We start from the raw sequence: 22578 nt of genomic DNA, 5'->3' as shown, positions 1-22578 counted from the left end.
CGCGACTCGTAGTTGTTCATAAAGTCGTTGATGTTCGGCGTTGAAGACGTTGAATTTTTCTCTAGACTTCCATCTAAAAAAGGATTTTATTTTTGGTTTCGCGAACGATAACCACCAAGTAATCCAGCTGGGGAAATTTCTCCGCTGTCGAGCCCAAAACTGCCATCGAATTTTAAATTCTTGTTTGTTTTCTACCGTTAGAAGATGCGGGCGGAGACACCAAAACCCGTGCCCTTATTCGCGACCGAGATGGAGAAGACAAATACGGGCTGTTAGCGCTTTGTGGTCTGTGAAGGAGCATACATGTGTTGCAGCACTCCGAAGTTGCCCACACAGACCCGCGCTTACATATATGCAATCGAGCCTAGATGCCGCATTGTGTGTAATGTACGTGGGCGCTTTAGTATTAGGATACAGCTTTAGCCACAAATCGTGAAGCTGAAGTTGCTGTACTGTCGCTTGCAGTGCCGGACTTGAGTTGGCACTCGTTGAGTCGCTCGAGCGTAGCACACAATTGATGTCTCCAGCGAGAATGACGTGTTGTGTATTGTGGCGAAGATAGTATGCGATGGTACCGTTGAAAAATCTTTCTCTCTCCCGGCGTAAAGCTGTACCCGAAGGTGCGTAGACGTTGCAGAGAGTGGTGTTTTGTATTTGTAATGCGATGAGACGGCCATCCAGGCTCTTTTCAACGTGTGAGAATTGGATATGTTCCCTTAGCGCTATTGCCGTTCCCCTTCGTGCATGATCCACGTTGCAGACGACGTTAAAGTTAGGGAGAGACAACTGCTCGTTTTCTACTTCTTGTAGAAATACGATGTCAAGATCCATCGTTCGGACAAAATTCTGAAGTGCGTCAATCTTCGTAGCGTTGGTTATCGTATTTATGTTGATCGTGGCAATCTTATAACTGGAGAATTCAGCCATTAGGACAGAATATTACCTCCCTCTCGCTTGTCGTCTTCATCCTCCACGCGGGCCTTCTTGCCTGGTGGGCGAACGCGGAGATGTCTCGTAGAACGAGATGAACCAACTGAAGAATCGGTATCGTTCCCATCGGACTTACTGTTAACAGTTTTGCGAGCTACTCCACTGTTTTTTTTCCCCATTTATTTATTTAAGGCTCATTAGCATTTTAGCTGTAACAGAGCCGAATTTTAATCGTGTACATGTCACATGGTTATCATATCTATACATAGCACATTACACAGTTGCCATTCGCCAGTATTCCTTCTATACCATTACATATGGTACATTCACACAGTAGCCATTTAGACGTAAGAGTATTCTTTCTGTTCTTCCATTATCCAGTTGGACCACCGGACAGCGGAGACAGTTGATTGATCATTGTTGAGTTATTTATAGAACAGCAGCCCGATGTGTCTGGCAGAGCAGAGCAGTTGTATGGATGAATCGATCTTATTTCGACCGTGGATCGATCTCCATCGCTGATGATTGTTGCGTGGACGTAGCTATTCTGTAACAACACAAAGATGGTCAATGAGGGCCCTGAGTTTTGAACTCACGATCGATCGCTTACTAAGCGAATATACTCCACTGTTAACAGGGGGTAATTGACCTGTTGTGTCGGTCAACGACCCACTGCCCGATGGTTGAGTCGAACCCGAGGTAGAGGGTAACGCAGGAAAATTTTGTTCGGTGCGCGCCGGTGGTGGTCCCAGCTGTTGTTGAGAACCACTTTTCGGCGGCAGCATGCTTACGGACTTGACCAAGTTTGTATTTGTTTTTTCTGTTCTGGGAGCAATTTGGATCGTGTTTTTGTTGGTTTGGTTCGTTTTCTTCGGCGGCATCGGTGCGGTACCCATCTGCTTTGCAGCATCGGCGTACGACTTTTGCACGAGTAACTTTTTGTTTTGCACACAAGTAGCTCCGATGTGAATATACTCGCGGCAATGTCGGCAAGTTTGCCGTTGTCCAAAATAAGACACCTGTGTCATCTCTCCATCGATGGTGATCCACGACTCAATGTTTTGCTTAACAATCATTTTTACGATTTTTATACCAGTCGGGGTGCCGGAGAAGACAACGTCGGCTCCGTTGAGCTGCTCTCGAATGGAAATTACGTCACCATATCTAGTGAGTACATCGGAAATATTTTCGTCTGACACATCCTCGGACAAATCGTAGAGTTTCACCTCCACTGCTCCCTCTTCAAGTGTGATCCTCTACGGATAATTTTTCCCCTCGACTGTGATTTCATGTTTGTTGTCGTGCTCTTCGCAGATTCTTTGCGCTAACGATAGGTCAATGACTTTGACGAAAGTAACGCCAAGAGTTCGGCTATTCTGGATACGCAGAACATCGCTCTGTTTCAATCCCAAGATGGTCGCACAAAATTGGTGGATTTTCACATTGTCGGGTTTTTTCGGTATATTCGAAAAGTCGATTCGAAACGTGTTTTCCCGGCGGCCCATCGCGAAGTCGTTTGGACGCGCAGCGACACGGAACGGCTCAGCGAAGAGCGGAAAGCGTATGTGATAAGATAATCTCGATAAAACTGGTAATATTAGCTTGTGTTCGACTTCCACGGAACGATATCAAAACGCGTTTGTTCTGCATGGAAGTTGAGCGCTCACTGCTCACTGGTACAGACCAATCGGCATCATTTGACATAATGTGAACGCGTTTTGAGAAGTAAACAACTACATAGAATTGTGTTTGTGTTGTGCGACCAGAATATTTTGTTTCTTCACGTCAGTTATTGTACAATTAAATTTTCGTATGTACTCCGATCCAATGTCACCGTAGCCTTAGTATTTTTTGTTACATATTGATTTTGGATATGTTTAAAAAAATCCATTATCCAACAATGATTTGGTGGCACTGAAAAGAGCCGTTCAGTTGGATTGTTGGTTACTGTTTATTCACTCCACCAGTTGTACCATCGAGCGATGATAGCAGATGGTGATTAGTCGTTGCATGGTACACATGGTATATACAGGTCGGACTCGATTATATACAGACTCGATTATATGTGATTCGATTATATACAATTTTGGACTCGATTATATACAGTTTGGAAAAAAAAATTTTTTTTTTCATATTTCAAATATGGCTTATTTCAGAAAAAAAAGTCACAGGAGAGTTGTGTCCGAGACACGACCGCATAGTTGACGTAAGGATTCCGTTAGGCTATCTGTTGATTTTGGATATGTTTGAAGAATTACATCGTTAAACTATTTGATAATGATTTGGTGGCCCTGAAAAGGGCCGTTTTGTTTGGTTGTTGGGTATTGTTTGTTCACTCCACCAGTGTTTACCGAATGATGATGACAGAAGGATGGTGAACAGTGGTTGAATGGTGCGTATCAGATAACAGATGCTGAAGGAACGAGATATGATGAAAACCGCCCTCGGTGATCCTAGACGAGATGCCTCCTGTGATATGTATGGATGAAATAAAGAAAAAAAAAACTCACCAATGTAATATAGGATAATTACCAATACCGAACACAATTATCAATATTTCTCATCAGAGAAAACATGTTACTTATATATTAACATTAACATATAACATATTTGAAATGGAAAAGGTAATTTTTTTATAATTTTTACTTTCTGAGCGTTTATTCAACCCAATGCGAATTTTAACTGGACTAACAACACCTAATACTATATGTAGAGCATATGGGAAATCACTTTTCCAATTATTCTCGCCGTATAAACTTTCGTTGGGTGAAAATGAACACAACAAGCGGGAACACACCTTGGTGTCCATGTCAAATTTTACACTTACACTTGTGCTAAATTTTTCACAATACACGATTGGTCATTGATATGAAATTTCACGAAGCAACCAACATTAAAGATCCAAATTTAAATTTTATTTGCTAGAATTAATCGTATCACCCACCTTACTTGCAATACAAAAATACCCCCGACTTGTATATATTTGCAATGTCGATTTCCCCCAGGCAGCTTGGTTTTGATGTTCCGGTTAGGGAACACATTTCGGTAGGAACAAAAGTTCTTCCTCTTTCATGTATTTGCAATGTCGATTTCCCCCAGGCAGCTTGGTTTTGATGTCTCTGTTAGGGAACACATTTCGGTAGGAACAAAAGCTCCCCCTACTGTGTATGTATTTGCAATGCCGATTTCCCCCAGGCATTTTGGTTACGATGTCTCTGTTAGGGACCCGCCGCATGTGTCGTCAATTTCGACTAATCAGAAGTGGGTATTTCCGTTAAGATAGGGGTTGAGATTTTTCAATTGTTTGATAGTTAGTTTCATGACATATATTATTTTCTTCAATATAAAAAAATGTTATGGCGTGCCGAAATCGATTGACGCAAAAATTTCATCAATCCATCATGAAATGACTGAGCAATAAACGTTTGAAATTGGACAATTTTCACGACGTACTCGATTTCCGATTTTCAATTTGTACCCCAATATATTCCCGAAAGACGTAATCCTACGTCAAAAATGTAACCTTTCAACGTTAAGGTGAAGTTTTAGTGGCTATTACATGTGCAGTGGGTTAAAAATCGTGATTTTTGAAGATTTTGCCTGATGTTTCACCAGGAATTGTTTGTATCGATATTGCAGCCATAGATAGAAGTTGGGGGTCAAAGAACAAATTGTAGAGCGGTTAAAGTACTTCAATTTAATTGATAGATACAATCTAGTTTAATACAATTTTTTAGGAGAAAATTATTAATAACACATTAAATCTTTTAAGTTTTTCACTTCCAAAATGTTATTGAAAACCACTAATTTAGTTGTTCCTCTACTTCATCCTGTACTAAATTTTCTCATCTTTCAAATGAAAGCTTCAGAATCGTCTTCTATAGCATTCTTTTTAATGTAGAGCCAGTTTGAGGCAACAGAGTCCGGAACAACAAAAAAAGTTCTATAACTCTGTCATTGTTGAAATTCGAACATAAGCGTAGGAGGATTTTTTCATCAAATATGATCATCTATCACCTCATAAGAGAATCTGGATAAATTAATTTTTTTTCATGTGAGTAAGGTGTTTTCTGATTTTAAGGGGATGAATCAAAAATCAAATTCCTTTTTTATTTCCAAAAAATCTAAAAAGACATGCAGAAAATAAAAAAATAAAAGAATTTTTTTTTGACTCGATTATAGACAGGATTTGATTATATACAGTGAAAAGAAATCAAAAACTATATAAAGGGTGTGTCACATCAAATTGCATCACGGAAAAAACGCTGTAGAAATTTAATTTTTAGGAATTATATCTTCAGCTTTCGCTTATAATCAGATAAGAGTGTATAGATCACGTTGGCCATGCTTCACTGACAATTTTTCGTAAATTTGGAAAAATGTCGTCGAACGAAAAAGAGCATCGTGAATTAATCCTGTGCACTCATTTCGAGAATCCGGAGTTGTCACATCGGGACATCGGTAAGATGCTGGGAATCGTCCAATCCACGGTCATCAAAGTACTAAAACGATACTTCGAGAACCTAACCATCGACCGGAAGGTGAAGAACGGCAAAAATGGATGCTCCGTCAGTGAAAAAGAGAACAAGCGCGTAGTTAAGCACTTTAGACGTGATCCGAGAAGTTCGGTCCGGGATGTCGCCAATAAGCTGAATTTGTCATGTTCATTCGTCCAGCGGACCAAGCAGCGGGAGGGCCTGCGTACATACAAGGTTCAGAAGGCTCCTAACCGCGACGAAAGGCAAAACATGGTGGGGAAGACGCGAGCCCGGAAGCTGTACACCGAAATGCTGACGAAACCGCATTGCCTGGTAATGGACGACGAAACCTACGTCAAAGCGGACTTTCGTCAGCTGCCGGGCCTGTTGTTCTTCTCCGCAGAGGACAAATTCAGCGTTCCGGAGGAGATTCTCAAGCAGAAACTATCCAAGTTTGTCAAAAAGTACATGGTGTGGCAAGCGATCTGCTCTTGCGGAAAGCAGAGCGCCCCCTTCGTGATGACCGGCACGGTAAACGGGCAGGTTTACCTTAAGGAGTGCCTACAGAAGCGCTTACTACCACTATTGAAGCAGCACGAGGGCCCGACCATCTTCTGGCCGGATCTCGCTTCGTGCCACTATTCAAAGGACGTGTTGAAGTGGTACTGAGCCAACGGGGTCACCTTCGTGCCAAAGGAAATGAACCCGCCCAACGCGCCGGAGCTTCGCCCAATAGAGAAATATTGGACGATTATGAAGCAGGCCCTCCGGAAGTACCCAAAAGTTGTCAAATCGGAGGCGGACTTCAAGAGAAAATGGATTTCTGTTCAAAAAAAACTACAACCTGACGTTGTACAGAACCTTATGGACGGGGTAAAGAGGAAGGTGCGAGCATACGGGCTTAGGCTCGAAGTATGAATAAAAAGAAAATGCCAAAAGTTGTTTAATAGTTTTCATTTTACTGTCTAAAATGTTCAAAAGGATCGGTCTACTGGGCAAATTTCTACAGCGTTTTTTCCGTGATGCAATTTGATGTGACACACCCTTTATAATCGAGTCCGCGCTGTATCACTATAAAATATCCCAAAGAAGAAAGAGATATTCTGAAAATGCCCTCTACGGCCCTGGACGAGATAAACGATTGCTACATCGTCGTCATAATTCATTCGTTCCCATGACAACCTAGCACTTGTGGGCAACATTGTCGAATTTACTCTCAGTTATCCTTCTTCAACATTTTCTCAATATTTATGCTGGTTGTAGGATGATATTTCGTATAGAGCAATTCCACGCCAAATCAGGCGATTCATAGTTTTTCATTATCTAAAACTACTAATACAGCCATTCCATGCCAAACCGATATAGAGGTTCTCAAATTTTTGTGAAAAGTGGTAGTTTTGTTCCTTGTCGCAAAATATTATATTAGACCCGATTTTTTTATGTTTTCATTAAAGGTGCCCATTCCCATTTTAGGATGGTCCGAAAAATTAACTATCCCCTTCTTCAAAAATAATTTTTTTTTTCAAAAATAGATCCATTCTAATTGATTCCTTATACGGCTTTTCACTTTGCGGCCAAGTTTCGTGGAACGAATCATGGCCGTAATGCGAGGTATGGGTATGATTATCCGACTACTGTTAGTGTCACCATTCCCAAATGAAAAACCCCATTATTGATTTATCTGAGCTTTATTGAACAACCTAATACGATACTGGATATTATTTTCTATGCAATCTATGTGTTTATAGACGAAAGTGGAACGAACTTTCTTTGTTTCACTTACACCGAAATATATCAACCTAGAATGCCACTCATAAACACATGTAGACATCGTTCAACCTTCTAACAAACGATTGCCATTTCCTTTATTTCAGAGCATCAAAATGGGGTAAACGTCATCAACGATAGTGAAATCTAGGTATGTAAACCATATCTTCCCCACTTGGAGTGCAAAAATGAAGTGCTCTGGCTCGTATTGAAACTGATTATCATGAACCTGCCAATCATGTTACGCAGTAATAGCGGGCTTTCAGTAGACGATCGCAAGCGAAAGAACTAGGTTGAATGTTAACACCTCATTGCGAATAGTTCGATGCAGCACTCACTCCAGGCGAGGCTGACGAATATTGCTGCACTGCACAAACTATCATCTCTGCCTGTTCGTTTTTGTATAATCACTTGAATAGTGCTAGTCTTTTTCCTTGGTAAAAGAGAATAATTTTCGATTCATGAAATTCAACAGGTTTTTTTTACACATTTTCGATAGTCAGTAGATTGTTTTTTTTTGTTCCTTTTACGTGGTTTTCCCCTTTCCGTTGCCCTTTAAGAATATTTGTGAGCATAAAATAATAATTTTGGCTGTGATCAATTCGAATGAACACTGAATTTATAATATTGTTAAAAATAATCATTCTCCCCAATAACTGGAAGTAAATTTACTTCAAATCTCAGCGTCTGAAATAAAGTCAATATAAATCTGATTAAAGTCCATGTATGCGTGAATTCTCATAACTAAAGAACAATTTTCAACAATCAGAAAACAATAATGTCTTTCTAATAATAGGAGTGCCGCCTTACAATTTTACTATAACCAATATATGTGCAAACTCTATTTTATAGTAGTAATACCCTCAGTAATAAAATTTGACGAAATAGTAATTAGAAGACCCCCTTCTAATCGTTTCCTAATCTATGAAAAATACAGTCACCCCTGAATACATAGAAACTATTCACAAGTTTCTCCTTCGTTTCAACCGTTTGATCCATACTGAATTCATTTGCATTATAGACTGCCTGTTCCGTCTATATGGTAATGAAATTTATTTCACAGTCGCTGCCCAAATTATCGCGGTTATTGCCCCGCATTATTTAATTTCGTGGTTCTGAAACTAATAATACAATTCCATTGGCTCATAATCCTGGAAACGTGAATCCTTGGATTCGACTTCTAGCGATCCATTAATATAATTAATCCACAGAACATAACAGAAAGCACCCTGTATTTATTCGTCGAAAAGTATTAAGCCAATACTTTCATCACAACAGATAACAACCCCTCCCCTCCCAGGAACGGTTACCCGCGGCATGATGCTTCAATAGTATTCTCAGATTTGAGTAATATTTACCCTCCGAAAGCTTCTTACGAAAACGTCTTGTGTGGGTACGATATCCTTGTCGGCATTTCGCGTATAGAGTTCCCAGCTTATCATCAGCTTTGCATCAGCTCCCCATGAATGAAACCCGGTAACCTTATCGGAAAAACTTTCACTCCACTGTGGAACAGTAATCAGCCTAACCTGGGTAAGTACCAGAGCGCATGTACAGATTTCAGTCCGTCCATCCGTGAGAGAAGAAATTCACTTTTGCGAGTGAGCGAGAAGAGCGCACGGAATCTGTCACACATCTTGGAGAGCACACGGGAAAATGTACGCAGTGGATTCCTTCGGCCAGGAAGCTGTGCGCCCCACCGACAACGGATTTTCTCTCTTCCCTCGAACTCTAGGCGAAAGCATTGGTCGTGGTGGTGCACAGGACTCCAACAACGCTACACAAACACCAATAGCGGCTGCTAGTTTGCATTTCATCTTTTGCCTAAAGAAGTCGGTTCGCCGGATATCTCCGCAGAGTTTTTACTATTCGATAGTAGCGCTTGAAGGCGATTTCAGTTTTTGTTAGTTATATCTATGGTATATATCAGCGATAATCCTCAGTAGTTTCAGAAGGTGTTCCTGTCTTTTATGACTAGTGCAATTCAGTGCGATACAATCCGGAAGCAGCGCAGCGTTTGAAGAATTCCAGTGTTCTGTATTTTTTTCTTTCACCCAAAGGTTGAGTGTTTTACCAGTTCTTTTCCGTACATCGCTATTTTTTCCGAAGCCAAGGGGTGGTGGGTGAGCATAGCGGACTGAGGGCGGCTTTCAACCCTGAGCGACATAAGAGTGCAATTATTTTCCCTCGCTGTTTTTCTATTTCTGGCAAGTTGTGAAGGAATTCCGCTACATCAGCGGCGCTTCATGCGACAACATTCAGTTCCAGTGAACGGAGTTAGAAGTTCGTGTGCGATATAACAACAGTAGTGCCTTTCCAAGTTGAAATTGCAGGAAAGAGCTTTCATCGTCGATGCCCCGTTTTACGTGTCTTCGGTGAAAGTTCTTGCTTGGGTGAAGGAAAATCTGGAAACTGTTGAGGCCAATTAACGGAGATTGTGGAACTCTATACATACACCTCGTTAAGCGATACACCACACATACATACGAACGGAGGATTTACGACGCGTTGGCTGGCGATAAAAGTTAAATAACGTAAGTGTGATTTATTCAATTATTTTCGTCTGTACTCTGTGCCCCTATAAATATATTGCATTGAAGGAAGAATACAACTATTTCATTTTATTTAGAATTCAATTGTTTCTTAATATCACAAAACTAATTGTAAACCCTCTGAACATGAGCACTATGTTGAATATGAAGGTAAAAAAAGTGTTAAGTGGATAATATGATTCATAATTAATGCTTCATATTGTCTTATGTTGCGATTTGTAATTTTTGGAAAACATTCTACCTTCGTTTATCGAAATCAACGTTATGCTTATAGAATTTGGCTGACTTTTCCATTCCATTTTAATTTTCGTAAAAAAATGAAATTTCTTTGAAAAAAAATTACGAGAGTTTCCATTCCTTATCCGGCGTTGCAACATGCTGATGAGCATTGTCGTGTCGATAAATCAGTTTGTCGTGCTCTGTTCGTACAGCATCCATTTTACTTGTGATGCTTTCATTCGATTTGAACAGCTTTTTTGAACAACGAGTACTCTTTTTGACACAATTTTCGGAATGGCATACACCGATTTTTTTTTTTTAACAGAATTTCCTTTTAGATGCACCACTGTTCCGACGAAGCCCTTCAAACTAGAACTAGGAATATCGGTTTTATCGTGAGAGTTATTACTTTTGTTTAAGCTGGTTCTTTCGATACAGCTTGGGTCGTTTGCTGAGGGATATCGGGGAAAACTTCAAGCACACCCTCACGACGCGGAACACGGAACAAAATGATGGAAAAATGGTGGAAAAGCATTGTTTCCATCATTTTGGCCTCCTTATCGGATGGCGGAAAACAAGATTTACACTATTTAAAACAAAATCTAACAAAAAAAAAAAACAAAAAAGCCGTGGTTTGGACGGCCACACATGAAATAAACTTAACAAATAACTTGATTTCTCTACATTGATTTTTTTACCATACACGGTTCCGGAACCACTTTTTCTAGCAAAGACTAGCAAATTTGGGTTGCTAGCTCACACGCACGGACAATCTCTTCCCTTTTGCGTTTCGGGATTACATTTCAAAATCGCGGCAGCTATCACAACTGCGTCCGTACTCCTTTTAATTTTTGCAAAGACTCCCCGATTTTTCAACTCTGCTATCATTCCTTCAATATTTCTCTCTCTTGTTCCAATGCTTCAATTTATTGAAACAATTGAAGCTCTCGACCCTATTCAACTTTTTTGGCAAATTTCCATTCAGGCCCGTTTCCAATCCGCCCAAGCCATCCCACTTTCGCTGCGACGACAGAGAACATGATGATCACTCCGACAAACACACACAACTTAGATATATTGGTTTCGGTTGGTGTCACGACTATCATCTAAACATTTAAGGTAGCATGCTATACCTGGACAACTAAACCTAACACTTGCTTTCCGCGAAAATAAATAAATGATTATATAAATAAATAAGAAATCTTTGAACTAACAAAACAAGCAATTGTAAATAAACTTTGAATTGAATTAAAAAGTAAATAAATATTTGAATAAATAAATAAATAAATAAATAAATGAATGAATCAATCAATAAATAACTGAGTAAATAAATAAATATGTAAATAAATATATTTCTTTTCCTACTACTAAATAAATACAATAAAACTAGACTACGAAAAAATAGCTCTTTGTGAAACACCAACCTGGATGTCTGCGATTAACTGTTTTATTTAGATTTAAACAAACTTTTGGACTCATACGTCATCTTTTAGTGCTACAATTAATTACAGACACCCAACACTTCATTTCTCTTTTTGTCATATGAGAAACTACATCGACTGCTAGTTTCTCATATGACATTACAACACAAACAAATTTTTTGTACAATATTGACAAGGTCTAAACTAACGGTTGAATTTTCCACCAAATTTCATATAGTAGCACAACGTTTGGTTACAATGGTTACAAGAAAAAATGGAAAAATCATCTGAATTTCACAACCGAAAACACCGGTTTTCAATGATATATTAGGCTGTCAAACAAGTCCTGCGGTATTTCCGCGAGGTGTCGTTGTAAGCGCGTAGTTCTAGTTGTATTCATTGTATCGAGTCATACTATAGCTTGTTAGAAAGGTATTTTTGCGCGCTATAATATAGTCCTTGACAGTGTTTTGTTTGGTTAAGTCGTTCGTGAGTTATAGTGTCGCAAATATGGAGAAAAATTAAGAGAAAATCCGACATATTTTACAGTACTACTATGACAAAGGCAAAAATGCATCTCAAGCTGCCAATAAAATTTGTGCAGTTTATAGACCCGATACAGTTTCCATTTCCACCGCACAACGATGGTTTCAACGTTTTCGTGTAGAGGTCGTCGAAGATGCGCCACGCTCCGGAAGGCCTGTCGTCGAAAATTGCGACAAAATCACTGAATTAGCCGAGAAAGACCGGCATAGTAGCAGCCGTAGCATCGGCCAAGAGCTGGGGATAAGTCATCAAACCGTTATTAACCATTTGAAGAAGCTTGGATTCACAAAGAAGCTCGATGTATGGGTGCCACACACGTTGACGCAAAAAATCTTTGACCGTATCGACGCATGTGAATCGCTGCTGAATCGCAACCAAATCGACCCGTTTCTGAAGCGGATGGTGACTGGCGATGAAAAGTGGGTCACTTACGACAACGTGAAGCGCAAACGGTCGTGGTCGAAGCCCGCTGAAGCGGCTCAGACGGTGGCCAAGCCCTCATTAACGGCCAGGAAGGTTCTGCTGTGTGTTTGGTGGGATTGTCAAGGAATAATCTATTATGAGCTGCTTCCCTATGGTCAAACGCTCAATTCGGACCTGTGCTACCAACAACTGGACCGCTTGAAGGTAGCAATCATGAAGAACAGACCATCTTTGATAAACAGAGGCCGCATTGTCTTCCATCAGGACAACGCCAGGCCACACACTTCTTTGGGGACGCGCCAGAAGCTCCGGGAGCTCGGATGGGAGGTTTTTTCGCATCCGCCGTATAGTCCGGACCTTGCACCAAGTGACTGCCACCTGTTTTTGTCCATGGCGAACGAGCTAGGTAGTCAGAAGTTAGCCACAAAAGAGGCCTGTGAAAATTGGCTATCCGAGTTTTTTGCCAATAAGGAAGCGAGCTTCTATAACAGGGGTATTATGAAGTTGGCATCTCGTTGGGAACAAGTCATCGAACAAAACGGCGCATATTTGACTTAAAACAGATGATTGTAACTAATTTTATGAACAAATGAAAATTCAAAAAAAAAATACCGCAGGACTTTTTTGACAGCCTAATATAACCGGTAAATCCGACATTTTTTCTCATCGAAAGGGGGGTTAAAAATAAATCAATTTATATCAATACACGACAACAGATGATTTCTATGAGTAGCCAATGCACAATAGTCCAGGAGATGCATTTAAGCGGAAATTGGACAAAAACTGTCTTAGACAAAGAGGTACGATAGAGCGCTCATTTTTATGTTATAAAAAATAGGGTGACCATAATTGTCGATGAAATAAAAAATATAACTTTCTTATCTTTATAGATAGAAGTAATCCTAGTTCGACAATGTTGTAGTCCCAGTTATTTTAGACATCTTTGTAGAACAAAGCTTTTTTTCTATCTCTTGAAATAATCGATATAGCGCCTTTTTTCTATGTTACGTAGGGTCATCATGAAAAAATTGTTTTTTGCTCTAACTTTCATATTTCAAATTCTACATACAAACTGTCTTGGAAAGACTTCTAGAGTTTACTAATACAAACATTTTGCGATGCAGAACTTGTCAATATCTCAACCTCACTCAAAGCTATTGATATTTCTTCCCAAAAAATACGCTCTCTTCAATTGTTTGTCATTCTATCTGGGGCATACAAAAACAAAATTTATTGGCGGCATTTGAAAGAGCATATTTCACTCTACATGATATGTGATTTTCAAAACTATGTTATTCTTCGTGTTTAGGTAAATTAAAATTGAAATCATGAGTTGGGTAAAAAAGCTTCAATATTTTTTGTAGGACTAAGATACTGACAAGTTCTGCATCGTAAAATGTTGGTATTGATAAGCTCTAAAAGTCATACGAAGACAGTTTTGATGTAGAGTTTGAAATATAAAAGTTATAGCAAAAAAAACCGCTTTTTCATGGCCACCCTAATGCAACTTAGGAGAAAAGTGCTAAACCGATTGTATTAAAAATTAGAAAAAAGATTTGTTCTACAAATTTGTTAAAAATTAATTGAGCTACAACATTATCGAACTATGTTTATCTCTACTTTTAAAGATAAGAAAGTTAGGTTTTTTATCTCATCGACAATTTTGGTCACACTATTTTTGATAACACAGAAATTAGCGCCCTATCATATGTAACAAGTTTTTCGACGACAGTTTTTGTCTAAAGAATAAATATCTCCCAAAAAGTTGTTTTTAACTAAGAAAATCTGAGAACCTCTTTATTGGTTTGTCATGGCTGAGTTACAAACTTGATTTTACTTTAATTTGGCTTGTTTAATAAATGATCCTCAATAAAAATTAACCATATCCGTTCACTCTCATACTGCATCATACCGCAAATACAGGTGCACCACAAGGAGAGAGAACGGATAAAGTTAGTTTTTATTGAAGATCATTTATTAAATAAGCCAAAATAAAGTAAAATCAAGTTTGTAACTCAGCCATGACAAACCAATATGGAGGTTCTCAGATTTTCGTGAAAAATTGGTGATTTTGTTCCTTATCGCTTTTATATTTCAAATTCTACATACAAACTGTCTTCGAAAGACTTTTAGAGCTTACTAATACAAATATTTTTGCGATGCAGAACTTTCAATATCTCAACTTCATTCGAAGTTATTGATATTTGTCCATGTATCACGTATGCATGTACACGAAAATTACTCACACATATAAAAAAGCGTGATGTGTTATGTTCAGAAGCACTGACAAATTTGTGAATTTTGTTGAAATAAAGCCGTTTTTTCCCCAAATTCAACTCGGAGACAAAGTGAACGAAAATTTTGTTTAATATTCCTCCCGAACTGCACGCTATTTTGCACGCTATTTACTAATACTAACGCGAGGACCTTTATAGCATTCCTGATAACTGTCTAAGTTCGTTGGTTTGAGTTCACGGTGGGTAAACAATGAAGCCGTCTATTAATGGTATAACTACTGTTTTGCATCATAAATCAAGCTTTTTTTTACTTTATATGAACGTTAAAATAAGATTATGTACATGGGTACCGAAATTGGTGTCAGGGGGGTAGTAGTGTGGATTGAAGTCAGATTGAATGGAGAGGCCGATTTGTATTCATTTGTCACGTTAATTAGAATAACCATTTGCTAGAATAATTCAGTCAGTCATCCTCGCTCTCAACGCTCGTCAATTACTTTCTAGTCAATTCAAGGCATGTTGACGACGGAGAATGCCGAAGTAGTTCTAGCCGAAGCTGCTGAGACGAGAGTTGAACTTTATTTTCCATCTGCGAAGGTTTCGGGCCCTGATTATTGTGGATCATAAATATTGAATTGATATGACCGAACAAATTTGCATTTTTTTCAATCACCCATTATATTGATCGATGTATAGAACTTATTTTCCAGGTCTAACTGTAACGAGTTCTAAGAAAATCTATTCGGATTACAGATGATTGAGAGATTATAATGTAAATCGACAATGATGTCTTCCTTTTCATCTATGTGTCGAATATCTGTCGTATTTTTATCGATCAAACTGACGAGCTTGATGATTAGATTTTTGATGTGACCCCTGATGGAATCATAGACGATCGGCTTGTGATTGATGTAGAGGTGGCAACTTCGTCTTTATAACCCCAATTTGAAGTCCCGCACTGCGAAGCGTTAGATCGGAGTTTATTCACGATCGTATGTTCTTTTGCACGAGTCATATTTTGTTGCTCACCTGCACGAAAACGATACCATAAACGACCACCAACATTGAGTAGTACCTTCTCGAGCTTCCTGGATAGCTTAGAATAGATTTCTCGTTTCGTGTCTTGATTGTACTTTACAACAAATTAGGGGCCGCCATCGCTGTATTTTGTTCATTGCAGTCGATTAAGATGAATTTAAAATAGAAGGTTTGGCTACGGGAGAAGAGATGACTAAAACGCTCGCACTCCAGCGGGTTTTTCCTTAATCATCAATAAAAGTCAAATCAAAATTTATCAAATCAATTCATGCTGTATAACTACTGATGTTACAACGTTCGAAAGACTGCAATGCATCTGTAACATTCTGCAATTAATCATAAATGCATAATTGACACTCGGATAATTGCCTTGACCCGACCCCCTAAATTGTAACAGCATTTCATCACACATTTTTTTGTGACCTCGGCATTGAAATGTTTACTATAACTCTTTAACTATGTTTAACCTGGTCGGAAGGGTTCATGAATGTTAAAAAGGAGAAAAATAGAGACACTTTCAAAAATCGTGGTCCTAAATCAAAATAACAGAAAAAAATATAATTTTCTGATTTCACTATTTAAAAAAAATTGAAATCGTTATTGGAAATTATCTGAATTGTTACGAAACCGTTCTTTGATATCCCAATTTTTAATTTTTTATGCCTTTTTAAATAGCGATTTTTGTTGACAAAACACCTAACGTTTATCCAAATGGAATTTTTTTAATTTTAAAAAAAAACGATACGTAACCTTTTTTTTGCATTCAGAGAAAAAAAAACACCTGCAAGGAACTGTTCTAGAGAGAGCATCCGCGCGCCCAACTTCCTCCATTTCATTGACCACAGAACAAATATCATTGCGAAAAAAAGGCTTATAATTTTCTAATAATAGTATTTACAATGTTATTGTATATCGGGTGTGCAACTTAATTCGTTCCGTTTCCACCAGATGACTCAAGGTGCTAAACAGTTGACAGCGATAGCTCACTCTTGCTGAATCGTGAGATGCCGACATCAGTTACCCGCGTATTATTCACAAGCCTTTGAGTTTTGCACCACAAGTTTAATTTTTTCTGCATTGAAAACGCGAGCTTCATTGCAAATAAGTACCATTTGCGGGATGCTTTGATTTTCTATTTTCGTTAAAAGAAAAGTGCAACGGAAGTGAAAGTGCATCGAATGCTTGTAGAAGTTTATGATGACTCTGCATCGTTGGATAGATTTTATAGTGAATGATTAGGTCGATTCACATATGGTGATCTTAGTGTTAAAGACAAGAAGCGTCCGGATCAACCGAGATTCACGTCCAACATCAACGCCTAAACCCAATATCCAAAGTGCCAAAGTTATGCTTTGTATTTTGTGGGTGCAAAAGAGTGTGATTCACTATGAGTTGCTAAAACCTGATCAAATGATCAATGCAAACTTCTACAGGCAACAATTGATCCATGAAAGCGTTACGACGGAACATCAAAATTCCAAATTCTAAAACGGAAAAAACGCCTCTCCGATTTCTGGATATGTTATGTAAAAACCTCAGCTTTCAAGAAAAAGATAAAAGACATAGCGACCTCCAGTCCAGAACCATGTAAACAATAAAATAAAACAAATACAATCAATAATCAATCAAAACAAAAATTCAAAATTCAATATTTTTGTATTTTTGTAAGTGTATAGCAAATAATAGCTAATTGGGTTTAATGGTATGGTATGGTAAATTAAAAATACGGTATAAATTGGAAAAAAAGACAGACAATCGAAAATGGTCTAAAAACCAGTACCTTCCAGTTCAAAACGGTACGTTTGGTCAGCCTATTGAAGACGGCATTAGAAGATTCATATCTTCAGCTCACTGAATTCCTACGCATACCATTTGATAATAAGGCAAAATATTGATAACCATTTACTACGATAACGGCAACTGATTCAACAATAAACGTTCATCGTTCATGTCAAACTGAGTGCCTGAAGTGCGTACGTACACTCGAGAGATGCAATAATTTCAAATTTATTTAAAACACAATGATCGTTTGATAATTCTTCCGTTCACATATTTTGGAAGTCCACGATAAATGAATGGAATGACCAAGGCTTCATGTCATACGTAAAAGGATGGCGAAGCATAAATTGACTCATCATTTGTGGATTTGTCAAACTCTTCAGTTACAATGTAAATATGTTGAAAATTGTTCTATTCAATCAATAATTTAATCAATACAAACAAATGATTACTAAGCCAATGGTAGTCCTACGTCAACCTTGCTGTTCTATCATAGATATAACCCACCCAATTATTCTACTACATAATATTTATCTATTATCATGTTTTTAAGATGCTCAGTCATGAAATTGGAATGTTTTAAGATTACCAGCGAATGCATCGAAAATCAACAACAAATTATAATTTTATAATGCTTATGAGATCCGCAGCTATTGATTATTTGGTTCTAGAATCATACACGAGGTGCATCTTTAACTGGTTTAAAAATACAGTTGAATTGATTCTATTCCTTAGTAGTGTTTCCGTTTCCATAATCCAATCACAGCCGAAAGTCCTTCATGACGGACAAATACTAGCAAACGCAGCTTCATTATCGACGGAAAACATAAACCACGCGTCATAATACCAAAAACGCAAACACACCCACACACCCATCCATCCACTTCCGCTATCAATGGAGTTTCAGCTGATGCCTTCTGGAATTCTGGCATTCCATCACTGTAATCCACTCTGAAAAAGGCAGAGTAGCAAAGTTGGCTTTCAACGTGGAAACGCGCTGTAAAAGTTAGCACACAACCCGGAATGGGGGAGTAATCTGCACACCCACAATCACAGCCAATGGAGCAGCGCTATGTATTCATCGTGAATTGGTTTTCCAACAATTCGTCCTCTTGGTTTTTTTTTGTCGTTGTTGGGATACCGGCCAGTCTGGTTGATGATACGCAACTGTTTATGGGAGTACTACTGGGAAAGAGTGGATTTTTTCGCACTTACATACAATCCCTTGTCATGATTGTTTTTCCGACTCTTGGTGCTTCGAAGTGACAGTGATTGAATAGGGTGGTTCAGTGGGGTGAAATAAATTTACCAACGATGAATGAGATGAAGCACTGCTAGTTTTCGCGCATTCAATCGAAAAAATTTTTTTTCAATATTTTATTATAACAATAAGAATTTGAGGTCAGGATTTTATATGTACACAAAAACAAGAAATCTTGTTGACGCCACCCTATCATGTACAAAAAACCAGGCAGTCAAGTGTATAGGATCCTCCTTGCATCTAAGGAATTGCACTGGTCCTTACATCTGTATCAACTTCTATTCTACGAGGAGAAAAAAATATCGCAGTTTATCACTTATACTGGATTTGTGGAAGCTTGGGATTGTGACACTCTTGGAATGTGTTTCTTCCAGAGCGGGAACATAACAACCCCAGACAGTGCCTGTGGGTTGAAAAAGAACAAGAAGGCTTTCATCTTCGGAACCCTGTTCGGCCATTTATCCACTTTTGGCTCGAAAGCCGCTTTAGAGTGATTGTCACGCTGTTCGACCACTCAGAGCAATGGGCTCGGGCCATGAATATTTAATCAAAGTCTACCCCTCTCGGTGAACAAAAGTTATGCTCGGCTAAATAAAAAGGGATATGTGGGAACGAGTATCCATTAGCTTTGAAGTTGGACCGCGTTGGATTTGTTTTCATTCCATTCGTCATCATATTAAACAGGCACACCTCAAATCTCTCCCGAAGTGGTCGTACAGATTAGAGTGTGTCACGCGATGAGTTTTGCCATGTTTTCATGCTAAAACGGAAACGAAAATCCAGTTCTGTATCTCGCATCGCTGGCAGGGAAAAAATATCCCCACTTTTGTAATAGTTCATTTTTAAGCAGGTTTTAGCCTGGTATTGTTCTGACACTTTTTGTACCCTTTTCTCTCTCGAACAAGAACTTGTTATCTTTCTGCAGTCATTATCGTTCCTCCCATTGTTTTAAACCAGACAAATGGCGGCGTTATTCATGGCGGCCGATGTATGGCAGCTTGTTACGGGTGGTTTGTTCACGAAGTAGAATTTACGAAGTGATTAATCATCCCGTGTTGAATTAGTGAAATGATTTTGTAGTTTTGTGAAAACATTTTTCATTAGATAACGTGATGTCAGAAACCGAATATTAATCTCAAAACATGATAATAAAAGCAAACAGAAGCACTCATGATGATTATACTTAGCGTGGCGTTATATTTTGCATATAAAGTTTTAATTCCAGTATTTCGTCGCTACATTGTTCTTATTGGCTTTGCGGATAAAAACACTGGTAATCATGTTGGTCGAATATTGCGAATAGAGTTTGTATATTTGAACCGAAAGTTTATTCTACACATCAAAAGTGTGTTCGATGTGAAATGCAACACATTCTCAGCAATTGGGGAATAAATCTTGAACGAAAATTGTGATGGAAATGCAAGGAAATTTATAGACAAAAAAGCTAAGTTAGGGTTAGGACTATGTCTTCTATGTATTTAAACGACATCGAGTGATCGTGAAATTCGATCAAGTTTCAAACCAATCGGATTATGGAATATGAATAACTGTTCGACACTGTTACCAAAATAATGGTATATGGTTCATGCGGTGATCCGAAACCTTTATCGCCTTGCATGGTAGATGGAATATGTACAAAGCGTTTTCCTAGAGATTCCACCAACGCACGATCACAAGCGTAAACGAATATCTAATATATCTACGAATAAGTACTGATAATGTCATTCACAAATGTTAACAACGCAGACATTGAAAAACACAAAAAAATCGCCTCAGCTGAGCAAAGAGCAATTAAAAGATTTGCAAGTCTGTGGAAAAAGGAAGTGGCAATATGGCTGTGATTCTAAATTAGAATACCGCTGTGAATACTCCTCGGTTAAATCACAACAACGAAGTAATGCGGTTCCAAATAAAAACGATACATCAGCTCCATTGTTGTCTGACGTATCGTTGGTTTACCAATTCATGAATTTAACCGTGCATATTGAAAAAGAGAAGCGCGTATTTTCCTCCAACGAGACAGCATTTGAACGATATGAATATTGATTTTCTTTTTTTCATTTTTCAACTTTACGACAATAATCTTTTACTTTTTTTTTACATTTAACTTTTGAGAGATCAAACATATGTTATATTAGTGAAATACATTGCATCATGAAAGATTATACAAACTTCGGTTGAAATCGTTTCATTCGTTCTTTTTATCGATTACTTTAAAATAATTTTGTAGATCGTTAAATCATTCAAACACGCTTAAAATACATAAATTATGTTAAATTTAACACCCAAAATATTCTCTAGAAATAATTTAAATGGCAGAACAACGTTTGCCGGGTCAGCTAGTTCACATATATCAATTAGTTACTAAATACCACATAAAAGCAATCATTTTTTTAAATTTTCAATAAACGTTTCTATGGTGGTTAGATACTCCTCCCCCTTCTCTAGGGGGGCTGCCGTACGAATGAAACACAAATTTCTGCATACCTTGAAAACCAATCAAGCAAATGAAGCCAAATTTGACATGTGAAGATTTTAGGGAACAAGAAACGATTCGATATTATTCAATTCTTTTCGCTTGTTTATCACTTCGAATACTATTTCAAAACGCATTTTAGAAATAAATCAAGTATAAAAAGTCATATGCGTGATTCTGTAGAATCAGTTGCAGATTGTTGATTCATGATTCATCTTTGCACTCGCGAGATCAATGCACAAGCAGATTACATATCATAATTTGTGTTCTTATTTTTAACGCACGAACTTCAGTGAGTATTTACAGAGAATGAAAATTGCACTGCAGTGTGAGATCTTTCATTCACAACACACTATCGAACCAGCTACTTTACGTCAACCACCAAGTAAAGTACATCTCCCACTTGGGTTACCAAAAAAGGTGCTTCTGTGGATAACCATCAGCGAAAAGGGGATGTTAAAACCATTCATCTTCCGTTCGGGACTTGCGGTGAACGGAAAGATCCTTGTCGAAATATGTTTATAACATGGTTAATAAAATTATTTTTTATGGGAAATTTTCCCCATTAAATCATTTTTTTTGTATTTTTTACCGCCATCCGAAAGTTGTAATTTTTTAATGCAAGCGTTAAACAACGTTTTTCGAGTTTTTTCTTAGTTTTTTTTGTAGGCTTGAAATGCCTACGATCAGACCATCTCCACTATCTCGAATGAGGATTATCAAAATATTGATGTTTCTCGTCCCGATTACCATGCTTACAGCTGCAGCTACTTACTTAGGTGAGGTGTTTCCAGGTTTTGTGGATTTTCTTGGAGATTGGCAATGATCATCCCACCAGACCCTAGACATTTTCCCTGAACCGGTGCAAGCCAAAAAAAAAGGTATTTGACAGCAAATTGTTTAGAAAACCTGTATCTCTTGGTGGTAGAAATTTCACGAATATTTTTTTTTTTTTTTTTAAAAGACACCCACATTAAAAATCCTTCGTGGTCAGGTGCTAAAATCGCGAAAACGTTGAAGTGAGTGGTTAAATCGATCTTGTATGATAACCGGAAACGGATTTCAATCGTGTACATGTGATATGTGCATGATTTTTATAAATTGTAAAAAACACAGTAGGCATTAAGGCGTAAGAATATTACTTCTGCTCTTCCATTGTTCAGCAAACCGGACAGCGGAGACAGTTGATATGACCATTGTTGTGTTATTAATAGCACAACAGCCCGATGTTTCTTGTTGTCAACAGAGCTTCCTCATTGGCCTCATTGATTGTTGCACGGACGTAGTTATTCTATAACAATACAAAGATGATCAATTGAGGGTTCTGGGTTTTGAACTCACGATCGATCGCTTAGTAAGCGAACGTGAGGCTACGAAGACTCCCTGAGATATGTAATTGTCAAGCGGAAATTGAAGGAAAGGTGCCAAAGTGACTCGGGATGCTGCAGACA

The 22578-nt window shown here is 38.3% G+C and overlaps 1 protein-coding gene across 13 annotated transcripts in view; it reads left to right on the top strand.

The window, feature by feature from the left end:
* LOC129764977 (uncharacterized) overlaps positions 1-22578 on the top strand; it is a 273538-nt gene that overhangs the window by 51808 nt on the left and 199152 nt on the right. For 5 of the 13 annotated variants that reach the window (XM_055764693.1, XM_055764681.1, XM_055764682.1 and 2 more), the window contains exon 2: positions 7283-7326. The exons of 2 other annotated variants lie outside the window; for them this stretch is intronic. The gene's annotated coding sequence lies outside the window, so the exon portion shown is untranslated. Of the gene's footprint in view, positions 1-7282; positions 7327-8992; positions 9710-22578 lie in introns of those variants that run through there. 6 more of the 13 variants (XM_055764691.1, XM_055764688.1, XM_055764687.1 and 3 more) reach the window with 4 other exon arrangements.

This window comes from Toxorhynchites rutilus, chromosome 2 (assembly GCF_029784135.1).
Source record: "Toxorhynchites rutilus septentrionalis strain SRP chromosome 2, ASM2978413v1, whole genome shotgun sequence".
Lineage (NCBI taxonomy): Eukaryota > Metazoa > Arthropoda > Insecta > Diptera > Culicidae > Toxorhynchites > Toxorhynchites rutilus.
The sequence above is the reverse complement of the archived record's forward strand: the minus strand, read 5'-3'. Positions and strand labels throughout refer to the sequence as shown.